Source organism: Coregonus lavaretus, assembly GCF_964263955.1.
Source record: "Coregonus lavaretus genome assembly, contig: HAP1_SCAFFOLD_431, whole genome shotgun sequence".
Classification (NCBI taxonomy): Eukaryota; Metazoa; Chordata; class Actinopteri; order Salmoniformes; family Salmonidae; genus Coregonus; species Coregonus lavaretus.
In genome coordinates, this window is record NW_028161378.1 from 74,524 (window position 1) to 82,909 (window position 8,386).

General features: G+C 51.5%; 1 pseudogene across 1 annotated transcript in view; it reads right to left on the reverse strand.

Moving 5' to 3' along the window:
• The window catches only part of LOC311120756 (homeodomain-interacting protein kinase 3-like), a 63,368-nt pseudogene extending 55,512 nt beyond the window's left edge, over positions 1-7,856 (reverse strand). Inside the window, exons 1-2 of the transcript in view lie at positions 7,759-7,856; positions 2,806-4,084 (exon numbers count right to left, since the gene is read on the reverse strand). The product of the transcript in view is annotated as a homeodomain-interacting protein kinase 3-like (transcript). The remainder of the gene's footprint in view (positions 1-2,805; positions 4,085-7,758) is intronic.
• Positions 7,857-8,386: the final 530 nt, after the last annotated feature.

An 8,386-nucleotide genomic window follows, 5' to 3' on the forward strand; every position in this document is an offset into this window, starting at 1 on the left:
GGAACAAGCTCCCCCACGACGCCAGGACAGCAGAGTCACTGACCACCTTCCGGAGACACTTGAAACCCTACCTCTTTAAGGAATACCTGGAATAGTAGAATAGTAATCCTTCTACCCCCCCTTTACTACCACTGTCTTTTGTTTAAACTAACACCTGACTTATTTCACCTGCTAGCACTGACTTGTTTAAAGAAATGTACTTATTGTGATCGAGATCTAGTTGTCCCTGACTGCACTGACTTTGCTCACAGCTGCTTGTTTGAAGAAGTGTACTTACTGTGATCAAGATGTGGTTGTCCCACAAGCTATCCTAAGTTGAATGCACCAATTTGTAAGTCGCTCTGGATAAGAGCGTCTGCTAAATGACTTAAATGTAAATGTGTTGGTCTGTTCAATGAACATGTCAAATAGCAAAGCACTAGTCAACAGAGAAGCCTAGCCTGTGTTACGCTCACTTAGGCCTACTTACTGAGGACATGGCTGCAGTGCACACAGGCCCATTCTGTCTCTCCCCCTCCCCTCTCCTCTCTCTCTCTCTCCAGACCCAGAGCAGAGACTTTAATTAGAACTGGTTAATTAGAAACATCCATCCTCGTGCAGTAGGGCTGCCTGATGATGCTCTTCTGAGGCAGTGGAAAACAGGAGAGCTGCCAGGTCCTCCAGACCTGTGCTACCACAACAAGCAAGGGGAAAAGAATAGGCTACTACTACTTCTACCTCACAGACCGACCAAGGTGTATGAATTGAAGGAAAACCACAGTCTGTGACAGACTCAGGCCTATTCAGGTTCAGCAAAAAGGTGCATTCTAAACCTGACTCGTTTCAGTATTAAAGCCTTCATCAGGGTGACATCATTCACCACCATCATACAGAACAGGATCTGGTACCAGAGCAGTTGGAAGCTAATGGTGGCTAATGCAAGGTTATGACCTTATTTTGTGCAGCCAACCATTGACAGAACCATTACAGTCATTACATTAGAACTCCATCATGACATTTTACGAGAAGACAGACCTCTGTGCTGTTTAACAAACAGTCAAACCCTCCACCCCATATATAATGTATAAATAGGCCTAGCTGCTCCTATGAGATGTTCTGAGAGACAGTACAGTGCTTTCTATTTAAGGAGGACAAATGTATTTTCCGGTCACAAAAACAAGTCATCTTGCATGTTCTTCCTCCGATGAGACCTCTCAGGAACTGAGCGCTGAATGGGTTGACTCTTCACTAAACATCCTCCTCATCACACAAATAGACTGTCAGCACAGCAGCCAAGAGGCAGAAACCACAGACTACTGACTGACACTAAACTAGGTCATTCCTCTCCAGACCCTTACGTAACAGTTCATATCATTTCAGGGCCCGTTTCTGAAAACTAAAAACTACCGGCGCCCATAGGGTGCTGCCAAGGGTAATTCGTCTCGTGGGTTTTCCGTTCGCCTGTCCAAGAGCAGAATAAACATTCTTCTCAACATAAACATACCAGATAGGCTGCTATGTTACGCATCAGGGTTCGTAACAGCGTTACGTTCGGACTCGGGAGGTGTTTTGTTTGAGAGAGAAGTTGTTCATCCTCAACTGGTTAGCATGGTCTTTATGCAACATACACATTTCCTTCCCAGGGAAACACACATACAGTACACATGTAGGCCTTTTTGCTCCTTGACATTCAATCCAACGGCCGGAAGTATAGGCCTATGCATTAGAGGGCTAAGACTTCTAATATTTGCCTACAGGCAGTTCCTTGCTCACCATGACATCTTAACAAATCCTACAGACGGCTGACGGCTCAATCCTAACCCAGCCTCAACGGGACTGCTAACAATGTGTGAGATGTTCACAAACTCATACAGACAGTTATAGATTTTTTTTCTCCCCCCGCCTCATTGTGTTGCAGTCTGTTTTCAGAACACTGTTTCCTTTCCCAGGCTGAGTGGACGTGAGCAGGCTACCCCCTGCCAGTAACACTGTGGGGTCACATTTTTCACAAGTCGTGGTATGTAGCTCCTGAATGCACAGGATGTTAGGCAGTAGAAGAGACGTATCCTTGCCTGACCTCAGGAGGGCGTTTTTTTTGTTGACCTCACGGTAGAACTGCATGATATGGGCAAAAAAAATCTACATTTTATTTTCATTTGACTGTGATTGTGATTTGACTTCCGATAAAAATCAAAACACTTGGATGAACGGTTGGAATCATAGAAATAGAATGATTTATTTAAAAAAGCAAAGGGGTAAGCAGCATCGTGCTTGTTTGACTGAATTTGACCTAACAGAACAGCATGCAAACTTCTGGTGGATGTAAGAGGAGGAAGTGCTCTTCCTGAGCGACAGGGTGAGGCTTGGTGTGTGTGGAAAGCAGCCGCAAGAGGAGACTAAAAAAATATCAATCTGAGTAAACTACAACAACGGACATTACACACAGCTGAGTGGATTTCACAATATTGCATGTGATATAAATCTCTTGCAATATGGACGTTGCACATGTCAATATTGCGATTTCGATGTCAAATGGATGAATTGTGCAGCTCTACCTCATGGTTGCCTACAGTGTATGTGGACACCAGTGAAAGTCAACCTCTGGTGAGATTAGATTTTAAGATGATCTCAGCTCCCTAGCAGAAGCTCAAGCATATCTGGGAGGATATGTCATTACTCTCAAACTGTAAGGATTTACTGTCAGAATATGATCATCCTGGCCTCTCCTGCACTGACTCACTGACTTATTATAGACAGCCTGTATTGTACACAAACAACCCAGCATTGAATGTCTAACCTTCCACCCAAACCTCTGTAGACACTCACCTGTAGTAGCGGGACTGGAGGTATGTGGAGCACACAGCCTTGGACACGTGGCTGGCTGAGCCAAAGTCTATCACCTTCACCCTGTAGGGCTGCCTGACAGGGTCCACCAGCATAATGTTCTCCGGCTTCAGGTCGGCGTGGATCAGGCCCATGGTCTTCAACTTCCTCAGGGCCGTTGCAACCTGCTGCAGCACGGGCCGGATTACCTTCAGAGGCAGCGGGCTGAACTTGTTCTGCTTGAGGAAGTCATAGAGGTTCTGCTGCAGCATCTCAAACACCAGGCAGGTGTGGCTGCGGTGCTGGAAGCACTCGAAGGCCCGCACCAGGTTGTGCTCATCCGCGTTCTCCCCGCTCAGACGGGCCAGAATGCCCACCTCGATCTGGCCCTGGCGTGCGTACGATGGGTGGTTCTTCAGGATCTTCACCGCCACCACCTCCCCAGTGCCCCTCTTCCAGCACTTTACCACCTGTCCGAAGGTGCCACGGCCCAGGAAGTCCAACACCTCGTACGTGTTCTTCATGGAGCACAGGACCTCATGCTGCACCAGCTGGTAGTCCCCGTCACCCCCTCCTGCTCCGCCCGCCGCTCCCTGTTTGGTTGGGGGTCCTCCAGCGCCCCCTACAGCTGTCGGCGCGGGCAACCCAGCCGGGTTCCCCCCATTGGTCGTTTGCATCATGGCTGGCAACATGGGCAGGTCCTCCACTATCTGCATGGCGCTCCAGCGGTTATCAAGCTCCTCGCTCTTACGTTTCAGCCCACATCGCTGAGAGCTCTCGGCCGAGTTCAAACCTCCACAATCGTCCTCTTCCCAGTCACCTTCTGTCTGTTCCTCCCCACCTCCTCTACCTTCCTCCCCCCTTTCCCCTCCTCCTGTCGCTCCACTACTGCTGCCTTCCCTGTCTCTGTCCGTCTGCTCCTGCCCCTTGCCCTGCCAGGGGACTGGCCCTGTGTCCTGGGGCTGCTGGGCCTCCGCCGGGCCTGTTACTGTTCTGTTCTGCTCTTTCCGTACGCAGTGCACGGCCACCGTCTGTACAGGGAACTCCTGCCCGCCGCCACACGTTCTCACACCCGCCGCCGAGTCTCGGGTCGCAAAGGAGGGAGCAAGTCTGATCGGGTGCGCTATGCCAAGGGTTCTGCCGTTCAGATAAGTCCGCGGGTGGGCCCTCTCATGGTACACACAGCTGCTGGGCTCGACTTTGAGTTTCTTCACGCTGCAAAAGGCACTAGTCTGGGTTTGATAAATGTGTGGTGGGTAGATCAAGACTTGTGAGGCCATACCTGGACAGAGAACAATTCAAAAGAGAGGAGAAAGACAACGTTAGCATATTATCAACGCATGATCAACCTACGCATGATCAACCTACGCATGATCAACCTACGCATGATCAACCTACTTATGGAATGTTGTTTTGATGCTCACATCCACACAACATAATCTTGAAAATATTCAACGCGAACGGTAAAGGTTCTTATCTACAGCATTAATTCAAAGAGCAATGTTCAAGTGAAAGGTCAAAATGTCCTATGGTAATCAAATTCACCATGGACATGGCATAACAATCTGATTTCAGTAAGGTCAACGAGGTAAGTGGCTATGAAGGGATGTCAATTCAAATAAAATGACACTGGGCCTAAATAAATGTAGGTCTATTATCATTTATTACTGTTTGATGAGAAAGTCCAGTCTGCATGGTGATAGAAAAAAGGCCCATGTCAACAAATGACTGGATGCTGCAGATTGGCTGATTGATTTCCATAGTGAAAAGGAAAGTTGACCTACAGTATACAGGCTTTTCTTTTACAGTTTTATTCTGAACAAGCTACACACACACACACACACACACACACACACACACACACACACACACACACACACACACACACACACACACACACACGGTAACAAACTCTCTTCACTATACAGGCTAGCCTAATAAAGTGCAGATATTCTCCTGTTTTTATCCTTCTGCTTAAATATTTTCTTCATAAAACAAGACGGAAGCTTGAACAGCTTCACTTCTGCATCTGTGCTCGTCCTGGAAGGCTTTACACCGTGGTGCCATTTCTCAAGAGAACGTTGGAAAAGTACTGGGAGGGGGATATTTTTTCCAAAGCCTGCTCACTCTGAACGTTTGCATGTGCACTTGCATAAGATAGCAACACAAAATTCAGCAACACAGCCCTTCCATTACCACATCATAAATGGAGATAAGTGCATTGGCAAGATTTTGCTGTGTTGTTGCTTGGTTATATTTGCAGAGTTCAAAGGTGACTACAATAGAAGAGAATCGTGTGGTTCCAAAGCAGCAAAAACAAGCAGAAGCGCCCACACTGCTCTCACAATGACACTTGCATCACTCCTGGGATGACATCACTGCTGACCTTTAGCCCGTTACAACCCCCCCACCAAACACCTCTGCAGAAAGAAACCCCACTCCCACCACAGTCAGAGACACCAAGCTGACCAATCAAGGGCCTAGCTGAGGGAAGAAGATACGCTCCAGTGGAGTGTTCTAGAACACCCTCACCATCCACTGGAGCCCCCCGACCACCTTCCACTGGAACCCCTCCCACCACCTTCCACTGGAGCCCCTCCCACCACCTTCCACTGGAGCCCCCCTACCACCTTCCACTGGAGCCCCTCCCACCACCTTCCACTGGAGCCCCCCTACTACCTCCACTGGAACCCCCCTACCACCTTCCACCCACTGGAGCCCCCCTACCACCTTCCACCCACTGGAGCCCCTCCCATCACCTTCCACTGGAGCCCTCCCACCACCTTCCACTGGAGCCCCTCCCACCACCTTCCACTGGAACCCCCCTACCACCTTCCACTGAAGCCCCCCTCCACCTTTCACTGGAGCCCCTCCCACCACCTTCCACTGGAGCCCCTCCCACCACCTTCCACTGGAGCCCCTCCCACCACCTTCCACTGGAGCCCCCCTACCACCTTCCACTGGAGCCCCCCCACCACCTTCCACTGGAGCCCCCCCACCACCTTCCACTGGAGCCCCCCTACCACCTTCCACTGGAGCCCCCCTACCACCTTCCACTGGAGCCCCCCTACCACCTTCCACTGGAGCCCCGCTACCACCTTCCACTGGAGCCCCCCTACCACCTTCCACTGGAGCCCCCCTACCACCTTCCACTGGAGCCCCCCTACCACCTTCCACTGGAGCCCCGCTACCACCTTCCACTGGAGCCCCTCCCACCACCTTCCACTGGAGCCCCCCTACCACCTTCCACTGGAGCCCCTCCCACCACCTTCCACTGGAGCCCCCCTACCACCTTCCACTGGAGCCCCCCTACCACCTTCCACTGGAGCCCCCCTACCACCTTCCACTGGAGCCCCGCTACCACCTTCCACTGGAGCCCCTCCCACCACCTTCCACTGGAGCCCCCCTACCACCTTCCACTGGAGCCCCTCCCACCACCTTCCACTGGAGCCCCTCCCACCACCTTCCACTGGAGCCCCGCTACCACCTTCCACTGGAGCCCCCCTACCACCTTCCACTGGAGCCCCTCCCACCACCTTCCACTGGAGCCCCCCTACCACCTTCCACTGGAGCCCCTCCCACCACCTTCCACTGGAGCCCCCCTACCACCTTCCACTGGAGCCCCCCTACCACCTTCCACTGGAGCCCCGCTACCACCTTCCACTGGAGCCCCTCCCACCACCTTCCACTGGAGCCCCCCTACCACCTTCCACTGGAGCCCCTCCCACCACCTTCCACTGGAGCCCCTCCCACCACCTTCCACTGGAGCCCCGCTACCACCTTCCACTGGAGCCCCCCTACCACCTTCCACTGGAGCCCCTCCCACCACCTTCCACTGGAGCCCCCCTACCACCTTCCACTGGAGCCCCCCCACCACCTTCCACTGGAGCCCCCCTACTACCTCCACTGGAGCCCCCCTACCACCTTCCACTGGAGCCCCCCTACCACCTTCCACTGGAGCCCCCCTACCACCTTCCACTGGAGCCCCCCTACCACCTTCCACTGGAGCCCCCTTACCACCTTCCACTGGAGCCCCCCTACCACCTTCCACTGGAGCCCCCCTACTACCTCCACTGTAGGGGATGACTAACTTCTCAAAGGTTTGGATGACCTTTCCCTGCTGTTACCATGCATCCCACAGCGAGTCTCTAGGCAACCGAAGAGAGTGGTTGGGAGAGAGAGAGAGTCAGAGAGAGAAGGGGGGGCAGCCCTAGCATCAGGTTTGCATGCCAGCCAGCCCCTCTCACATTACACAGCTCAGAGAGGAATGCTCCCTCCCCCCCCCTCCCCCCCCTTTCTCATTTCGAGAGAAAACAGAAAAACAAGAAGCGACGCTATCCCAGCGAATACCATGTCAAACATTTGGAAATTGGATGATGTCTTCGGCTTGGGCTGGTGAGGGACTAGGATAACGAGATACGTTTTTATTATCATTCTGTGGCCTAAAGAGAGAGGCGGCAGCTGTGGCAGGCGGCAGGGAGCCCTGGCACAGTGACCTTATCAGAATGGCTGTCTGTGTGCCCTGCCGGAGAGCCCACCACCTACTTCCTTTCATCTGGAGCCCGTCCAGTGACATCAAAGTGGCTCTTCCCTGACGGCTCTTTGACTTTAAATCAACGGTGCATTCACTTTAACGGATTTACACGCAGAGCATGCCTCGTCCCAAAGCCCTGTCGCTAGACTTCTAGAGCTTCCAAAAGACAATCGCCTGTCTCACAAATAACAAGACTGTGGGTGGTGAGACAGGGGCACACTGTAGAGTAGAAAACGCCTCTCCTAAATGAGACAAAAAAAAAAACGGTTCCCAAATTACACCTTCTAAGATTTAGTGGAGGGAGCTATAATTACAGGTGCCAAATGAGAGAACAAACGCCTCGCTCTCAAGTCCCCAACGATAGCAGGCACAGGCAGCTCAATAGCAAAGTATCAGAACTAACTTGCCTAGTCATTGCCTACCTGTCTTCACTCTCATTCTCCTCCATGATAGGAGATGTTGTCCTCTCTCTGAAGTTCAGTGAGGCACACCCTGATGATTCCCTCCCATGTGAGTTATTAGGAGGACGGACGGAGAGCTACGGTTTACAGTCTGTCTGGGTTGTGCTCTGCAGCAGCAGCGCAAAGCCAAAGGGAACTTCAGAAGTGCGCACTATTCAACAGGCTGAAATCACGTGCTCGCAGAGAGGGGAGGCTGCCAATTCCTGCCTCGCCAGACTGACTAGGCAGGCAACACTGGGTAGCTTCTGAAAGGCTTGTTGTTTCAGCTTTTCTACGCTCACCTTTTAGGCTTTAGCTTTATTCAGAAGTTAGCCTTGTTAGTAGGCTAATCGTTGAGGGAATATTCAAAATATTGCTCATAATAGTGTGCTGCTATCTTACAGTCACTAATGCAGGGGTGTCAAACTCATTCCATGGAAGGCCTAGTGTTTCCTTTCAATTAAGACCTAGACAGACAGGTGAGGGGGACCTTAATCCTTCAAATCAAGTACAAAGGAGGAGGGAAAACCCCCAGATATTAGGCCCATCGTGGAATGAGTTTGACACGTGCAAATGAGGCATAGATAAGGGTAAGGTTGGTCAGAATAAG